Raw genomic sequence first — 19,797 nt, 5'->3', positions numbered from 1 at the left:
TCTTTGGCTCCCCTTGTGTCGAATCAATAAACTTGGTTTGAATACTCTACCCTAAAAAACTGTTGCGATCCCCTATACTTGTGGGTTATCAAGACCTTTTTCTGGCGCCGTTGCCGGGGAGCATAGCTCTATTCTTTGAGTCACTTGGGATTTATATCTGCTGGACACTATGAAGAACTTGAAAGACGCTAAGACAACAATTTATCCCTCAACTACGAGGGGAGGTAAGGAATTGCCATCTAGCTCTGCACTTGATTCACCTTCTGTTATGAGTAAGCTAGCGACACCTAAACCTGCTTCTGCTATTCGTTCCAATATGTCGCATGTTATTGATGATGCCACTTCTGCTATGCATGATACTTATGATGAAACTACTTCTATGCTTGATACTACTGTGCCCCTTGGTGAATTTCTAGATGAGCAAATTTCTAGGTCTAGAGAAAGAGAAATCATTGAATCTGAATATAATGATGAGAGTGGTGATGAAAATATGCCTGCTATTCCTGAGGGTTATCTTTTTGATGCGGAATCTTCTGCAGCTATTTTTGCTTGCCAGGATAGATACGAACTTAAGAGGTTGCTAGTTAAATGGAGTAAAGAATCTTTTAGAGATAGAATGAGGCCCGACCCTACTTTTGCCTATTTCTGTTCCTGATAAGGATTATTATGAATTTTCTATTGATCTAGATATAATCACTTTGGTTGAATCTGATCCTTTTTATGGCTATGAATCTGAAACCGTTGTGGCACATATTACTAAGTTAAATGATATAGTCGCCCTGTTTACTAATAATGAGAGATCGCGCTACCTTTATTTACTCAAAATATTTCCGTTCTCATTAAAGGGTGATGCTAAGATATGGTTTAATTCTCTTGATCCTGGTTGTGTGCATAGTCCCCAGGATATGATTTATTACTGAAACAAGCTGCTTTGAGGGAAATATACAACTTCGTGCAAATTGAAGAAGAGAGTCTCCCACAAGCTTGGGGGAGGCTTCTCAAGTTACTTAATGCCTTGCCTGATCATCCTCTAAAGAAACCTGAAATACTTGATATCTTTTATAATGGACTAACCGATGCTTTCAGAGATTACCTGGATAGTTGTGCTGGTTCTCTTTTCATGGAAAGAACACCGAATGAAGCTGAAATTCTATTGAATAATATGTTGACAAATGAAAATAATTGGGCACCTCCCGAGCCACCTCTCGAGCCAGCTCCAGAGCCAATTATTGAGCCTATTCCTAAACCAACTCTGAAGAAGAGAGGTGTTCTATTTCTCAGCCCCGAAGATATGCAAGAAGCAAAGAAATCTATGAAAGAAAAAGGTATTAAAGCCGAAGATGTTAAGAATTTACCTCCTATTAAAGAAATACACGGTCTTAATTTACCGCCTGTTGAAGAAGTATATGATCTCAATACTTTATTCACTGAAGAACCTCCTGATCCCAATATCCTGACACAGGTAGTAAATGTAGATTCTCTCTATAGATATGATAAAGCTGAAGTCCCTCCTACTAAAATTGCTAGTCAGTGCTTGGATGAGTTTGATAACTTTATGTTTAAGCAAGATGACTTTAATGCTTATTTTGGTAGACAATTAAAACGAGATGCTTATATGATTAAACGCTTGGGTGATTATATGGCTGATATTAGAGGTGAACTTAAACTTGTTAGCAACATGCTTCTATGGTTACCACTCAAGTAGAACAAGTACTTCAAGCTCAAAAAAGAAGTGCTTGATGAAATGAACAGTAACCAAAATGATTATGTTGTTAGAGTGGCTACTAGAACTGGTAGAAGGACTCATGAACCTTTGTATCCTGAAGGCCACCCTAAGAGAATCGAGCAAGATTCTCAGAGAAATGATATTGATGTACCTAGTTATTCAAGAAAGAAGAAAAAGAAGAATGATAGGACTCTGTAAACTTCTAGTGAACCTATTGCTGAGCCACCTGAGAATCCAAATGATATTTCCATGTCTGATGCTGAAACACAATCTGGTAATGAACATGAACCTAGTGAAAATGTTAATGATGATGTTCATGATAATGCTCAACCTAGTAATGATAATGATGTAGAAGTAGAACCTGCTGTTGGTCTTGATAACCCACAATTAAGGAACCAACGTTGTGATAAAAGAGACTTCATTGCTAGGAAACATGGTAAAGAAAGGGAACCATGGGTTCAGAAACCCATGCCTTTTCCTCCAAAACCATCCAAGAAAAATGATGATGAGGATTTTGAGCGCTTTGCTGAAATGATTAGACCCATCTTTTTGCGTATGCGATTAACTGATGTGCTCAAAACAAATCCTTATGCTAAGTATATGAAGGATATTATTACTAATAAAAGAAAGATACCTGAAGCTGAAATTTCCACCATGCTTGCTAATTATACTTTTAAGGGTGGAATACCAAAGAAACTTGGAGATCCCGGAGTACCTACTATACCATTCTCCATTAAGAGAAATTATGTTAAAACTGCTTTATGTGATCTTGGAGCTGGTGTTAGTGTTATGGCTCTCTCTTTATATCGTAGACTTGACTTGAATAAGTTGACACCTACTGAAATATCTTTGCAAATGGCTGATAAATCAACTACTATACCTATCGGTATTTGTGAGGATGTGCCTGTTGTGGTTGCAAACGTCACTATTTTAACGGACTTTGTTATTCTTGATATTCCCGAGGATGATAGTATGTCTATTATTCTTGGAAGACCTTTTCTTAATACTGCAGGGGCTGTTATTGATTGCAACAAAGGCAATGTCACTTTTCATGTTAATGGCAATGAGCACACGGTACACTTTCCGAGGAAACAACCTCAGGTTTACAGTATCAACTCTATTGGAAAAATTCCATTGATTATATTTGGAGGTTTTGAATTTCCTCTCCCTACTGTCAAGAAAAAGTATGATATTCTTATTGTTGGGGATTTTCATATCCCTGTTGAGGTAACTTAGTGCTATTCGAAATTTCTCCGGTTCCGTGATTATTCGGAATGAGTTTGTTAACAAGACTTGATCAACCTTGTTAGTGGGTTCATTTTGATGATCATGAGATGGATGAAACTAGAAGCACAACTTTTTGTGCCCTCTTTATATTTTCTGTTATTTAGTAGAAATAAAGTAAAACAGTATTTTTCTGTCTGTCTCCTGACTTATCCGCTCAATATAAAAATATCCAGAAAATAAAAGTCCTCAGAATGCCATGCCAATTTAATATGATTTTTTCGGCAATATTTGAGAATTTACTGTGCAAAAATCACCGCGGGGGGAGTTGCCACCTGGTCACGAGGGTGGAGGGTGCGCCCTACCCCCCTGGGCGCGCCCCCTGCCTCGTGGGCCCATGGTGGCCCTCCTCCACTTATCCCTGCACCCATCTTCTTCCTCTGCCTCACACAAACACGAAAAATCAACTCAAGCACGAGTTCCAGCCCCTGTTGCTGTGATTTTCGATCTCCTTGCTCAAAGCACTTCTCGCAAAACTGCTCGGGGAGATTGTTCCTTGGTATATGACTCCTCCATTGGTCCAATTAGTTTATGTTCTAGTGCTCTATTCATTGCTAATTTATGCTGTTAAGGTGACCATGTTCTTGAGCTTGCATGTCAAATTTATATGGTCCCAAGTAGTTCTAATGCTTGATATAGGCTCTAGGCACTTATGGAAGTAGTTGCTATCAATTTTATTGAAGTTGGTTCACTTTTATTTGAAGTTACTAAAAATTTCAGAAATTTTTCAGAGGAAACATTATGTTTAGGAGGATGTTCCAAGGTGGTTCTTCAAGGAAACAAGGTCCCAGGCTTGCAATGCGCGATGCTGATGAGGAACCACCAAGAGACGCTCCTATTAGGCCCTGTGAATGGCCTTCCGAAAATTTTGTGGATCAAGCGGGCATTAAAGAAGAATTCAACGCATATATACGCAATGCCGGTCTTGAGGACTTTGAAGCTGACAAATGCCCCCAGTACCATGATCTCACAAGTTCATTTGTGAGGAGGTTTGAGTTTTCATCTTCGCGTAATTCTCCTTCAGTTATGTTTGACCTTTATGACAAATCTTATACCATGGACTTAGAGGATTTCACTTTTGCTTGCAAACTTCCATCTTGGGGTAGTGTCAGGGATCCCCCTAAATCTGAATATAGAGACTTTCTTGCTAAAATAACTGTGGGGGAATCTAGAGATATAACGCAAGCCACTTTAGGGAGCATTCACTTCCCTGCTATACATTATTTTGCTCTCTTTATAGGTAGAAGCATCAATGCTAAAGATGAAGCATGTCACATGTGTGCACCTGATCTCAGCATTCTCATAAGTGTTGTGTTAGGGGACCAATCTTATCATATGGGAGCCATTGTAGCTCGCAGGTTGCACCATAATAGACATAACGGAGATTTCTTTGGAGGGATTTATGCAACCTGCTTAGCTAATTTTCTTGAGATAGACAGTCGAGAGAGTGATATGGAGTTACCCTCTACTTATTTGGATTTTGATTCTATGGTTTCCCACCAGTTTGTCGAGAGGACTGAACCACCTCTCCAGTATCGGCTAATCTTTAACAAACGGCATGTAGTCCATATTACTCTTCCTGCTCTTGCCTTCTTTGATTCTCAGACAAAAGGAAGATATATTATTATCAGAGAGGAGGCAGATGAGTACGAGAGAAGAGCGGAGGCAGCTTGACGTTACGCTGCAGCTCAGGAGGTGATAGCCGCTGCATCGTAGTATGACCCCAGCTTCACCTACGGGTATCCGCCAGGCCATCCCTGGCAATAGACCAACTTAGGCCAAAAGCCTAAGCTTGGGGGAGTATGTATTTCCCACCGACATTACATTCATGTTCACACACACTCATTGCTAGATGTTGGTGTTCATACTCTTTCACTGTAATATCCATGCTAGATTATTTTCTTTTTCCTGCTTTCTTCTTGTGTGTTTAATAAACCTTAAGAAAAACAAAAATTAGTAGTAGTTTATTTCTTTGCTGTAGTAATTAAAAAGGAAAACCCAAAAATATTTACCGTTCTTATTTTGCTTGTTGGGAGCTTAGTTTTTATTTCCTTTCTTTTTCTTTGGGGGTCAGTAGGAGAAGACCATGATTAAATTGTTGAAGTGGCTCTTATATGCATGATTGTTTATTTAACTTAGAGCCCGTATTACTTGTCTTCTCCTGTTCATTGAATGTTCGCAGATTCCAGCTTAGTCCAATGCACGTGCACTCTTATTATTATTCACACCGTTCAGTCGTGCAAGTGAAAGGCAATAATGATGATATATGATGGACTTATTGGGATGAGAAAAGCTGGTATGAACTCGTCCTCTCTTGTTTTTGTAAATATGATGATTCATCGTTCCTAAGTTAGCTATTATGAAGTAAACATATTTGCAATGACATTTAGAGATTATAGTTACTTGTGCCATGCTTGATTAGCTATGAGTTATAATGGTTTACCTTGCGTGCCAACATGCTATTAGAATGATTATGATGTGGTATGATGGGATGGTATCCTCCTTTAAATGAATTGAGTGACTAGACTTGGCACATGTTCACGCATGTACTTGAATCAAATCAACATAGCCTTCATGATATTTATGTTCATGGTAGATTATATCCTACTCATGCTTTTATTCGGTGTAAATTAGTTTTAATGCATGTTTTCGACTGTTGTCGCTCTCCCAGTTGGTCGCTTCCCAGTCTTTTGCTAGCCTTCACCTGTACTAAGCGGGAATACTGCTTGTGCATCCAAACTCCTTAAACCCCAAAGTTGTTCCTTATGAGTCCACTATACCTACCTATATGCGGTATTTACCTGCCGTTCCAAGTAAATTTGTATGTGCAAAACTCCAAACCTTCAAATGAAATTCTGTTTTGTATGCTCGAGCAGCTCATGTTTCAACTAGTGCTACCCTTATCTTCCATGTTAGGCGGTTATTCTCGAGAGGAGTGGACTCCGCTCCTCATTCACGAGAAAATGGCTGGTCACCGGGATGCCCAGTCCCATGCTTTATGCAAACTAAATCAAAATAATTGCAAACAAAACTCCCCAAGGACCCGTTGAATGTTGGAGGCACTCGTTGTTTCGAGCAAGCCATGGATTGATGCCTGTGGAGGAGGGGAGTATAAACTTTACCATTCTGTTTGGGAACCGCCTATAATTTGTTTAGCATGGAAGATATCATCATCTCATAGTTGTTGCATTGACAGCAAAAGTATGCCGCTCAAAATGTTATTCAATCTTTATTTTAAAACCGAGCTTTGGCACCTCTACAAATCCCTGCTTCCCTCTGCGAAGGGCCTATCTATTTACTTTTATGTTGAGTCATCATCCTTCTTATTAAAAAGCACCCATTGGAGAGCACACTGTCGTTTGCATTCATTATAATTGGTTTACATTGGGTATGACTTGACTAGATCTCTTTTACGATGAATTACAATGTTTAGTCAGCCCTTGATCTTTAAAGGTGATCTGCATTTATGTTTTGCGGTCTCAGAAAGGGCTAGCGAGATACCATTTTGTTATATCATGTTATGATTATTTTGAGAAAGTGTTGTCATCCGTGTTTTGTTATTATAGCTCGCTAGCTGATTATGCTATTGATATGAGTAATTGTGAGACCTTTGTGTTATTGTTAGTATGGTTAGTTCATAATATTTGCTGAAACTTGAATGTTGGTTTTTCATGTTACAACAACAAGAGAAAACAGAGTTTGTAGAAGTTTTTCTTTTTCTCTTCCAATTTGTCAACTGAATTGCTTGAGGACAAACAAGGGTTTAAGCTTGGGGGAGTTGATACGTCTCCATCGTATCTACTTTTCCAAACACTTTTGCCCTTGTTTTGGACTCTAACTTGTATGATTTGAATGGAACTAACCCGGACTGACGTTGTTTTCAGCAGAATTGCCATGATGTTGTTTTATGTGCAGAAAATAAAAGTTCTCAGAATGACCTGAAACTCCATGGAATATCTTAGAATAAATAATAAAAAATCCTCGCCAAAGATAAAGACCAGGGGGGCCACACCCTATCCACGAGGGTGGGGGGCGCCCCCCCCCTAGGGCGCGCCCCTACCTTGTGGGCCCCCTGGTGGCCCTCCGACGCCAACTCCAACTCCATATATTGGCTTTCGGGGAGAAAAAAATTAGAGAGAAGAAATCATCGCGTTTTATGATACGGAGCTGCTGCCAAGCCCTAATCTCTCTCGGGAGGGTTGATCTGGAGTCCATTCGGGGCTCCGGAGAGGGGGATTCGTCGCCGTCGTCATCATCAACCATCCTCCATCGCCAATTTCATGATGCTCACCGCCGTGCGTGAGTAATTCCATTGTAGGCTTGCTGGACGGTGATGGGTTGGATGAGATTTATCATGTAATCGAGTCAGTTTTGTTAGGGTTTGATCCCTAGTATCCACTATGTTCTGAGATTGATGTTGCTATGACTTTGCTATGCTTAATGCTTGTCACTAGGGCCTGAGTGCCATGATTTCAGATCTGAAGCTATTATGTTTTCATGAATATATGTGAGTTCTTGATCCTATCTTGCAAGTCTATAGTCACCTATTATGTGTTATGATCCGGCAACCCCGAAGTCTATAGTCACAATAATTGGAACCACTCCCGGTGATGACCATAGTTTGAGGTGTTCATGTATTCACTATGTGCTAATGCTTTGTTCCGGTTCTCTATTAAAAGGAGGCCTTAATATCCCTTAGTTTCCAATAGGACCCCGCTGCCACGGGAGGGTAGGACAAAAGATGTCATGCAAGTTCTTTTCCATAAGCACGTATGACTATATTCGGAATACATGCCTACATTACATTGATGAATTGGAGCAAGTTCCGTGTCACCCTATTTTTTGACTGTTACATGATGAAACACATCCGGCATAATTATCCATCACTGATCCGGTGCCTACGAGTTTTCCATATACTAGTTCTCGCTTATTTACTTTTTCATTGCTACTGTTACAATCATTACAAAATACCAAAAACATTACTTTTGCTGTCTTTACTTTTGTTACCGTTACCACCACTATCATATTACTTTGCTACTAAACACTTTGCTGCAGATACTAAGTTTCCTGGTGTGGTTGAATTGACAACTCAGCTGCTAATACCTGAGAATATTCTTTGGCTCCCCTTGTGTCGGATCAATAAATTTGGGTTTAATACTCTACCCTCGAAAACTGTTGTGATCCCCTATACTTGTGGGTTATCAAGGAGATCGAGTCTTGTGGGGAAAAGTGCGCAAACCTCTATAGAGAGTACGAACTAATCATGGTTAGCTGTGTCCCCGGTTATGGATGTTTTGAGTATGTAGTACTTGGATTATCATGTGAATCTCATCATGTTACTTAAATTTAATTTGTTGGGTTTAATGATGATGCTTAATTGGGATTGAGAGGGTGTCTACACTCTCAATGTTTAACAACCACCATGATAGTTAAATAAAATTTATTCCTTTGCAGTAGGGAAAAATTGGCTTTTTGCAAAACTGTAACCATAGAGCTTTCCACCAGCCATATATGCATGTAGTATAGCTTATTTCTGTTTATTACTCTCTATGTGTTACATTGCCATCATATTCCATGTGCTGACCCGTTTTCGGGCTGCAATGTTCATGTTGCAGACTTTTCAGACGACGAGTAAGGTGCCTTTAGGTCGTGGTTCTATACTCAGTGATGGCGTTGGAGTTGATGGACTCACTTATCTTCCAAGCCTTCCGCTGTTATCGTTATTAGATGGCCTTAAGCCATATTTATTGTAATAAGTTCTCTTTTGAGACATTTGATGTAATAAGTGTGTGATTGCTACTCTGTTATAAATCCTTCGAGTACTATGTTTGTCAGCATTACTGATCCAGGGATGACACTGAAGCACAGAGATCAGACTGTTTGAGGTCTGGTAGCTACAAGATGGTATCAGAGCACACGCTGGCTATAGGATACGAACACACTGGCTGTAGGATACGACCACTAAGCTAAAGCCCTAGATCACTACTCACTCTTCTCATTTCTTACTCCTCATCTTTTCAACTCTTTTAGGATGGCGGATGCAAGGAACAATTTCATGCAACCGGATGAAGATACACCCTTTGGACGCCACTTGAAGGAAGTCACTAAGTATCTGAACATCGGAGTACCAAGCTTCACCGGGACCTACATCGCCACTCTACCAGAAGAGGAGCGTTGGATGATTCAAGTTCAAGTTCCAGGAAGGACGCTCATGCCCGTCACCGAGCCCATAGAGTTTTCCTTTGATGCCCCAACCTGGAGTTTAGGAAAGAGCATGGCAGCTCACATCACAATGCGACGCATTGGAGAAGTTTACCACAAAGATCTCAAGGATACTATCTACCTGATTTGTGGGCACCGAGATGATCAATGGGAGATGATCAGTACCAGGAAGGATAGATCAATTGCTTCTTTCATCCAGGAGTTAAACCAGCACATTCATCGCCAGGAGACACTACAAAAAAAGACACATCCATGACATTTTGGGCTGAACGAATTTTTTTCTGTCATACATATGACACTTCTATGACGACAATTGTGACAAAACCCGGTATCATCATAGATGTAGTGCGCTCCTACTTCTATGACAAAAAATCATGACATAAAATGGGCTTTTCATCCTGGGCGGGCCGGAGACACAGCTGCATGACATTCTTTGGGCCATCCATGACGGAAAAAACCGTGGTAGAAGCGAGGGGGAGGAAAATTTCAGGGAGTTGCCGGTTACGGTGGGAGGTCGGGGGCCGAGCGATGCGTGTTTCTCTCATACACGTATGCGCACATGTGTGAGGCGTTGGCTCTAACTGAGCCCGAGCGAGGCGTTGGGCTCTAACTGAACCCGAGCGATTGCACTGCAGGCTACGTGTTACTGAACCCGAGCGATCGATCGATGGCTGTTAACTGAACCCGATGGAGCGATTCCTTCGCTACTGCTGCTAACTGAAGCCGATCGATTGGATGAACAGTGAGCATTGCGGGGGGGGGGTGGATGAACATTGACCGGTGGCGTTGCCTCTGGATGAACAGGACCCCGTGGTGTGGAGGGCTGGATGAACAGTAGACGGTGCAGGGGTGGTCGTGGAGGGGTGGTTGAACAGGACCCCGTGGTGTGTAGGGCTGGATGAACAGTAGACGGTGGAGGGCTGGATGAATAGTAAACGATGGAGGGGTAATTAAACAGTAGCCGGTGGAGTAGCACACGGTGGAGGCTGGATGAACAGGAGGCTGTGGAGGCTGGAGGAGGTCGACGGTAGCCCGTGGAGGCCGGAGGAGGTCGACGGTGGAGATGAACAGTATCCCATGGATTCCTGTTTTGCGGTACGCCACACCCCTCTCGATGAACAGGACCCCCGTTTCGACCGTAGGAGGTCTGTTTTGTCCGTTTTGCGGTATGCCACACCCATCCCGATCAACAGGACCCCCGTTTCGACCGTAGGAGGTCCGTTTCCTCCGTTTTACGGTATGCCATACCCCTCCCAATCAATACGACCCCCGTTTCGACCGTAGGGGATTCGTTTCCTCTATTTTGCGGTACGCCACACCCCTCCCGATCAACAGGACCCCGTTCTGAACATAGGAGGTCCGTTTCCTCCGTTCTGCGGTACGCTAGGTCTCGTTTCCATCGCCTGTTCCGTTCAAGCCCTCCCAATGAACACGACCACGCATTCCGTTCCGACCCAGCCGGTTGGCTCCCACGTGTTTCGTTGCCTCCCGGTGAACACGACGCATTCCGTTGCCTCCCCATGAACACGACGCATTTCGTTGCCTCCCCATGAACACGATGCATTTCGTTGCCTCCCCATGAACACGACGACAACGTTGTTTCTCCGTTCCGACCCAGCCATGTACATGAGCCCTCGCCGTACTTATGCGCGAGTAGGCATTCGAGACCCCGCCCGTATGTACACATACGTGGCCGTATTTTCTTTCTTGCACCCTGGCTGCTGTATGTAAGTGTACATGCTACGTGCGCGCCTCTACTACGACACGTGCGCGCCTCTACATCCACCAGTATATATGTATGTACACGTTTGCTACCAGAATGACAACGCTACGTACGCTTCGACCAGGTGGGTCCCGACTGTCAGGCACTTCCTTGCCTGCAAAGATGTAGCTGTTGGGTCCCAGCAGTTAGGGGGGCGAATCGTTTTTTTTTTGCCCGGACGCACTTCCTTGCGTGCGAAGATGTAGCTGGTGGGTCCCACCAGTCAGGGGGGCGAATCATTTTTTTTGCCCGGACGCACTTCCTTGCGCGCGAAGGTGTAGCTGGTGGGTCCCAGCAGTCAGGGGGGAAACGCTTTTTTCGCAAAATAGGGTGGCCCATCCGGTGGGTCCCTGCTGTCAGGTGGAGGAATTATTATTTTGCGCGTAATAAGGAGGTACTTCCTTGTTGCGGCCGTGGACCCAGCTGTCAGCCTCTCCACGCACAGTACTCTTCCGATGGAAGTCGGTCGTTGACCACATTGACCACGCCACGCCGAGAGCACCACGGCGGTGGACGACAGCAAGGCCTAGGAAGGGGACGACAAGGAGGTAGGAAAGACTCGGCAGTTGTTTCCCACGCGGAGGGGAGTATGACTGTACGAGGGTTTATTGGTTCGTCTACTGTCGCCGGAGAATAACAGCAGGTGTGGGTGAGTAGAGGGATGGCTAGGCCAGCGATGGGAGTACGGTGGGGTGGTGAGGCCTGCGCGGCAGCATAGCCGGCCGCAGGAAGGAGGGAGCAGGCAGTCCCACCGGCGCTTGTTTGAGCGGTTGGAGCAGGAAGAGCAGAGATTGAAGAAGCACGACGGCCGTTGGATGGACATCCAACTGTCACTGCTTGTGCGTCAACCTTTTTTTTAGGAAAGCCTCAAATCTATGGAAAACAGCATACAACCCATCTGCCATTATTTCTAATAATTTACAGCCCATTTGCTAATTCTTAAGGTTTTTTGGAGCCCATATTATTTTTGTTAGCATTACAGCCCATATTGTGGCCACGGTTAAAAAATTATACTAAATTTTGCACATTTCGGTGCGGTCCGAACTGTTTTTAATCCCGAAATTTCGACTCACATTCAAACTGATTTTAAAAATAAATGTATATCAATATAAAATCCAACAAATTCTCCACGCATAAAAATTAATGTAATTTAAAATCTTGAAATGAAAAAAATATATTTGAAACTAATTGCCGGTTTGATGTGTTTTAAAAATGTACAACCCATTTCTCATTACTGATGGGCCATTTTCTCGACCAGTTGAATGAAAGCTCTCCTCGTCTTGAAAGATTTACAGCCCAACAGGCCTCACAAAGCGACTTACTTGGCAAATCACAAAAAAACTGGGCTGTGGCCGTGGACCCAGTTGTCAGCCTCTCCATGTACAGTACTCTTCCGATGGAAGTCGTTCCTTGACCACGTTGACCACGCCGCGCGGAGAGCACCATGGCGGTGGACGATGACGAGACCTAGGAAGGGGACGACACGGAGCCGGGGAAGACGCAACAGTGGAAGCCCACGCGGAGAGGAGTACGAGGGTTCACTGGTTCGGCTGCGGTGTGAGGCTGTCATCGCCGCAGGGCCTGGCCAGCGGTGGGAATAGTAGGGGGTGGTGAGGCCTCCACGGCAGCACATCTGGCCATGGGAAGCAGGAGCATGCGGCACGATCACCGCTGCTTTGGGCGGCTGGAGCAAGAAGACCGGAGGTTGAAGAAGCACTACGGCCGTTGGATGGACATCGTACGGTCACTGGAGCTAGAATCGTTTATATTGACTAAGTTGACAAAGCCTTGACAAAGCCCTCCGTCCCCGTCAACTTAGTAGGTCCACAAGTCAGCCTCCCACAAAGGTGGGTCCCAGCTAGCAGGGGGGTATTCATTTTTTTTGTGCGTAATAAGGAGGCACTTCCGGTGGGTCCGAGCTGACAGCAGGAGGAACGTTTTTCGTGAAATACGGTGGCCCGTCGGGTGGGTCCCAGCAGTCAGGGGCAAACGTTTTTTCGCGAAATACTAGTGGCCCGTCCGGTGGGTCCCTGCTATTAGGTGTAGGAATAGTTATTTTCCATGTAATAAGGAGGCACTTCCTTGCGGCTGCCGTGGACCCAGCTGTTAGCCTCTTCACGTATAGTATTCTTCCGATGGAATTTGGTCATTGACCACATTGACCATGCCGCGCCGAGAGCACCGCGGCGATGGATGACGGCGACGCCTAGGAAGGGAATGACGCGGAGCCGGGGAAGACGCGGCAGTGGATGTCCACGCGGAGAGGAGTATGAGGGTTCACTGGTTCGGCTGCGCTGCCGTCGCTGCAGAATAACAGGGGGTGTGGGTGAGTGGAGTGGAGGGATGGCCTGGCCAGCGGTGGGAGTAGTATGGAGGCGGTGAGGCCTCCGCGACAGCACAGCCGACCACGGGAGGCAGGAGCAGGCGGCATGACCGGTGCTGCTTTGGGCGGCTGGAGCATGAAGAACAGAGGTTGAAGAAGCACTACGACCGCTGGAAGGACATCGTACGGTCAGTTGAGCTAGAATCGTGCATATTGACTAGGTTGACAAAGCCCTTCGTCCCCGTCAACTTAGTAGACCCCGTCAACTTAGTGGACATCGTATGGGGAGTATTCTTTTTTTTGGGCGTAATAAGGAGGCACTTCCTTGCGTGCGAAGATATAGCTGGTGGGTCCGAGCTGTCAGCGGCGGTAACGTTTTTTCCGTAAAATACAGAGGCCCTTTCGGTGGGTCCCAGATGTCAGGTGGAGGAATCATTATTTTGCGTGTAATAAGCAGGCATTTCCTTGCGTGCGGCCGTGGACCCAGCTGTCAGCCTCTCCATGTACAGTCCACTTCAGATGCATGTCGGTCGTTGACCATGTTGACCACGCCACACCGAGAGCACCAGGGCGCTGGATGATGGCGAGGCCTAGGAAGGGAACGACACGGAGGCAGGGAAGACTCGGTAGTTGTTTCCCACGCGGAGGGGAGTACGACTGTACGAGGGTTTACTGGTTTGTCTGTCGTCACCGGAGAATAACATCAGGTGTGAAACTGTGGGTGAGTAGAGGGATGGCTAGGCCCGCGATGGGAGTACGATGGGGCGGTGAGGCCTGCGAGGCAGCACAGCCGGCCGCGTGGAGGAGGGAGCAGGCAGTCCCGCCGGCGCTTGTTTGAGCGGCTGCAGCAGGAAGAGCAGAGATTGAAGAAGCACGACGGCCGTTGATTGGACATCCAACAGTATACATGCCATCTGTGGAAAGCCTCAAATCTGTGGAAAACAGCATACAGCCCATCTGCCATTATTTCAAATAGTTTACAGCCCATTTGCTAATTCTTATGGGTTTTTTGGAGCCCATAATCTTTTTGTTAGCATTATAGCCCATATTGTGGCCACGGTTAAAAAATTATACGAAATTTTGCATATGTTGGTGCGGTCTGAACTGTTTTTAATCCCGAAATTTCGAGTCACATTCAGACTGATTTTAAAAATAAATGTATATCAATATAAAATCCAATAAATTGTCCACGCATAAAAATCAATGCAATTTAAAATCTCGAAATGAAAAAAAGATATTTGAAACTAATTGCCGGTTTGATGTGTTTTAAAAATGTACAACCCATTTCTCATTACTGATAGGCCATTTTCTCGGACAGCCGAATGAAGCTCTCCTCGTCTTGAAAGATTTGCAGCCCAACTGGTTTGATAAAGCGACTTACTTGACAAATCACAAAAAAAATTGGGCTAGCCATTTTCAGAAAGAAAAAAAACTACTCGTCTGGTCTGTGGTAAACATAAAAGAAAAGGCTGTCTAGACTTTGAAAAACAAATTAGATAAATGCCACTCCAATTATGGCGATTCATAAAAATGCTACTGCAATTTCCAAACTTTGAAAAATGCCACTGCAGTTTTGCAAACTTTGAAAAACGCCACTGCAGTTTGCAAACTTTGAAAAACGCCACTCCAGACTTCAAAAAATGCCACTAGAAATGGCATGAAATGGCATTTTTCAAAGTTTTGAAAATTGCAGTGGCATTTCTCGGAGGCATTTATCAAATTAACCCAAAACAAAAATAAATGGGCGAGCTGTTGGGTCCCTGGTGTCAGATGCTCGTTGTGCAATTCTCTCGTTTATTGACTACATTGACAATGGCATGGGACCCAGATGTCAGAAATCCACTTGGAGGAGCCATTTTTTTTATTGGCTTGAAATAAGGAGCGAGGCACTTGCTTGCGTACTGCCATGACCTTGGCGGGTCCCTGCTGTCATCCTCTCCACATACAATCATCTCCTGATTGTGTATGCGTCAACTTGCTAGGCCCACAAGTCAGCCTCTAAACTTGTGGAGGACAAATACAACCCATTTAAAAAATAACAGCCCATTCCATACGTTCAAACGGAAAGTTCAACATTCAGAGCAAAGTAACAGGTCTGATCCACATATAGAGTACTGAACTTCCATGTTAACAACCATCATAGCCAAGTTAACTATCTACTCCCACTAGACAAGTACTAACTTACTCTTAGCTAACTAGACGATGCCGGCCGCCATCTGTGGTACACGCTAAATGCCAGCACTAGCATCCTGCGCCTTGCCTCGGACTTGCCAGAGGTGCGATAGGGCGCGTTGCTTGCGCGTGTTGGTTCTTTCCATGCCGGCATGGTCCACCGAAGCTTCGGCTTCCAAGCGGGAAAACCACTTGACGAGCTGGTACTAAAAATCGGCGTCGCGAACGCGTGCGTGCCCGACAACCTCCAGGGCTATTTGCCGTGCGCCGGCCTCCACGTAGTCGGCCCAGTTGCGGGCGCTCTGCTCGCGACTTAGAGCGTCGGTGCGCTGCTGCTCCATGTCCCGCTGGCGGTGCAAATCGGCGATACGCTGCTCCTCCGCCAGGCGGTCACGCTCCAACAACTCCTGCTCCTCCGCCATGCAGTCGCGCTCCAACAACTCCTCGATCTGCGCATTGCCATCTAAAGATAGATAGAATGCTTCCTCCCTCCGTCTGCCTTCCGGTGAAAAACCGAACACTAGTTCCAGCGGTGACCGCCTCTGGCGTCGCCTACCGGACGTGCGGGGGCATGGCGGACGTGGCGAGCGACGTCGGGCCGGTGGGGGCTTATGAGGATATGGCGAGTTGGGTCACGGTGGCATCGGAGAAGGCCGGGAAACAGTACTTATAGGGGGAAGGTAGCGCGACGGTCATCGGAATTCAATGCATAATGGCTTAGCGCGCCAGCTTGCCGTGGAAAACTAGGGAAACTTAATTTATGACTGTGTCGTCCCGTCCCGTCTAGGTCGCACGCCGGCATGGCGGTCAAACAAGTGCACTCGAATCATCTCCCTCCTTGTCAATAATGATTCCACGGATTTAAAAAGCCCGCAACAATTAAAGCGTATCTTTTTTCGCATCAGTTAGCTGCCTTAATTACGGCCGTCTGCATGCAGGCACTTAGAGTCGCTCGCAGGCAGTACACGAAGCAGCATGCAATGAGTCGCAGCAGAGGGCACGCATGCAGCAACTTAAATTGCTAGAATTAATTAGGCTTAAACTTCTGCATGCCATTAATTATTGCCATGCCTTGGTCTTGCTACTTTGCTCACGGGACTAATAAACCCGGACGAAGGGAGTACCCTGGTTGCTGAGAGGTTTGAATTAAGCCCTGCAAACCGGAAAGGAGGTACTAGTACGTGCGTGATCCGCTATTTATTCGTGTAGGATCGAGTAGGTCGTTTCTTGAATTGAGCCCTGCAAACCGGAAAGGAGGTAGTACGTGCGTGATCCGCTATTTATCCATGTAGGATCGATAGTGTAGCTTGTCAGTTTCTTCAGAGGTAGGCATTTTTATCCGTGTAGGATCGATAGTGTAGCTTGTCAGTTTCTTCAGAGGTAGGCATTTTTATTCAAAAAACTGCCACTTCGCATCTTGCGTCGCAAATAAAACTGCCAGGAGCGCATTTGTAGGCTAGCTAGTGATCGATCAGTAACTTGTAAACACTGAGCGAACAGAAATAAGTAACTGTTAATGCATCTCAATGATTCACAGATCATATACAAATATGTAGCTCCGAAAGCAAAGATCAGCCACTTCGGATCTTGCATCGCAACTAAAACTAACTAGTACGATTCCCATACATAAGACCAACATGTTAATGCATCTGAATGATTCACAGATCATATACAAATATGTAGCTCCAAAAGCAAAGATCTAGAAAAAACATCTGTTCTTCCTACTAACATGGATGCTTCTATTGGCCAACATTCAGTACAGACTGAAAGACAAATTTGTTTGTGAAGTCTACAATTCCTCTTGCAAACGTAAGTGGTTTCACCAACAGCTGGAACCATGAGAATGAACCACACATGATGGAGGAACATCCACTGCAATATGATTTGGTCTTCTCTCGATCACACCGCGAGACTATTTTCAGAATACAAACTTTAACTTAGGAAAAATGATGCCCATTGTATAATCAGACCAAAGCAATGAAGCACCAACTATTGGCCAGTAAATAGTACAGTACTACTTTTCTGTAGTCCATGAAGTGACTATCCAATATTTGTGTCTATTTTCAAATGGCACTGCATGCAGTGACTATACTTTTCTCTTGTGCAGTTCAACCAAAATTGCGGACACTTTGTTTGTTTGCCAAATAGCAACGGGCAGACATCTCTGTCTGCACAAATATCAAGCAGCTAGTAAACATATCAAGCAGCTAGCAAACCACTAGTATTACTATCTAATGACAGTACAAAAAGAGTAGCAAGATAGTAGCAAACCATGTACCTTCGTAATGAACAGCTCATAGTGCCACCAATTGGATATAAAGGTTTGGAAAAAAACATGCTTGATGTCTACTACACAACCTTCTTCTTGTAGACGTTGTTGGGCCTGCAAATGCACAGGTTTGTAGGACAGTAGCAAATTTCCCTCAAGTGGATGACCTAAGGTTTATCAATCCGTAGGAGGCGTAGGATGAAGATGGTCTCTCTCAAACAACCCTACAACCAAATAACAAAGAGTCTCTTGTGTCCCCAACACACCCAATACAATGGTAAATTGTATAGGTGCACTAGTTCGGCGAAGAGATGAAGATACAAGTGCAAAATAGATAGTAGATAAAGGTATTTGTAATCTGAAATAATAAAAACAGCAAGGTAACAAGCGATAAAAGTGAGCGTAACTCCCGATCTAGGTTCTGTTCTGGAAGTTTTAGGGTACGTAGGTATATATGGGTGCAGGGGGTAAGTAGGTGGACCTCCAGGTTGCTCACGAGGTAGGGGGCGCTCCCCCCACCCTTGTGGGCAGCCCGGGACTCCCCTAACATGCACTCCAAGTCCATCAGGTTGGTTTTCTTCCAAAATTAACTTCTCCAGTTGATTTTGTTCCGTTTTGACTCCGTCTGATATTCCTTTTCCTCGAAACACTGAAACAGGCATAAAACAGCAAATCTGGGCTGGGCCTCCGGTTAATAGGTTAGTCCCAAAAATAATATAAAAGTGGATAATAAAGCCCAATATTGCCTAAAACAGTAGATAAAGTAGCATGGAGCAATCAAAAATTATAGATACGTTGGAGACGTATCAAGCATCCCCAAGCTTAATTCCTGCTCGTCCTCAAGTAGGTAAATGATAAAAAAGAATTTTTGATGCGGAGTGATACTTTGGCATAATTTCAATGTAAATCTTCTTAATTGTGGTATGAATATTCTGATCCGAAAGATTCAAGACAAAAGTTCATATTGACACAAAAATAATAATACTTCAAGCATACTAATCAAAGCAATCATGTCTTCTCAAAATAGCATGGCAAAAGAAAGTTCATCCCTACAAAATCATATAGTTAGGCTATGCTTCATTTTCGTCACACAAAGATGTTCCCAACTTCTATACCCTCAATGACAAGCCAAGCAATTGTTTCATACTTAAATAATCTCAAACTTTTTCAACCTTCACGCAATACATGAGCGTGAGCCATGGATATAGCACTATGGGTGGAATAGAATATGATGATGGGGATTGTGTGGAGAAGACAAAAAAGGAGAAAGTCTCACATTGACGAGGCTAATCAACGGGCTATGGAGATGCCCATCAATTGATGTTAACATGAGGAGTAGGGATTGCCATGCAACGGATGCACTAGAGCTATGAATGCTCAACAAAAGAAAACTAGTGGGTATGCATCCAACTTGCTTGCTCACGAAGACCTAGGGCATTTGAGGAAGCCCATCGTAGGAATATACAAGCCAAGTTCTATAATGAAAAATTCCCACTAGTATGAAAGTGATAACACATGAGACTCTCTACATGAAGAACAAGGTGCTACTTTGAAGCACAATATAAGAGACTCACTACATGAAGAACAAGGTGCTACTTTGAAGCACAAGTGTGGAAAAAGAGATAGTAGCATTGCCCTTTTTGTTATTATTTTTTTGGGCCTTTCTTTTTTTCTTTTTGGCCTTTCTCCTTTTTTTTATTTGGGCAATGCTCTAATAAAGATGATCATCACACTTCTATTGATTACAACACAAGGATTACAACTCGAAACTTAGAACAAGATATGACTCTATATGAATGCCTCCGGCGGTGTACCGGGATGGTGCAATGAATCAAGAGTGACATGTATGAAAAATAATGCATGGTGGCTTTGCCACAAATACTATGTCAACTACATGATCATGCAATGGCAATATGACAAAAGTAATGTATGTCATGATGATGATGATGGAAGTTGCATGGCAATATATCTCGGAACGGCTATGGAAATGCCATAATAGGTAGGTATGGTGGCTGTTTTGAGGAAGATATAAGGAGGTT

This window comes from Triticum dicoccoides, chromosome 3B (assembly GCF_002162155.2).
Source record: "Triticum dicoccoides isolate Atlit2015 ecotype Zavitan chromosome 3B, WEW_v2.0, whole genome shotgun sequence".
In the NCBI taxonomy this organism is placed as follows: Eukaryota; Viridiplantae; Streptophyta; class Magnoliopsida; order Poales; family Poaceae; genus Triticum; species Triticum dicoccoides.
Note: the sequence above shows the minus strand (reverse complement) of the source record.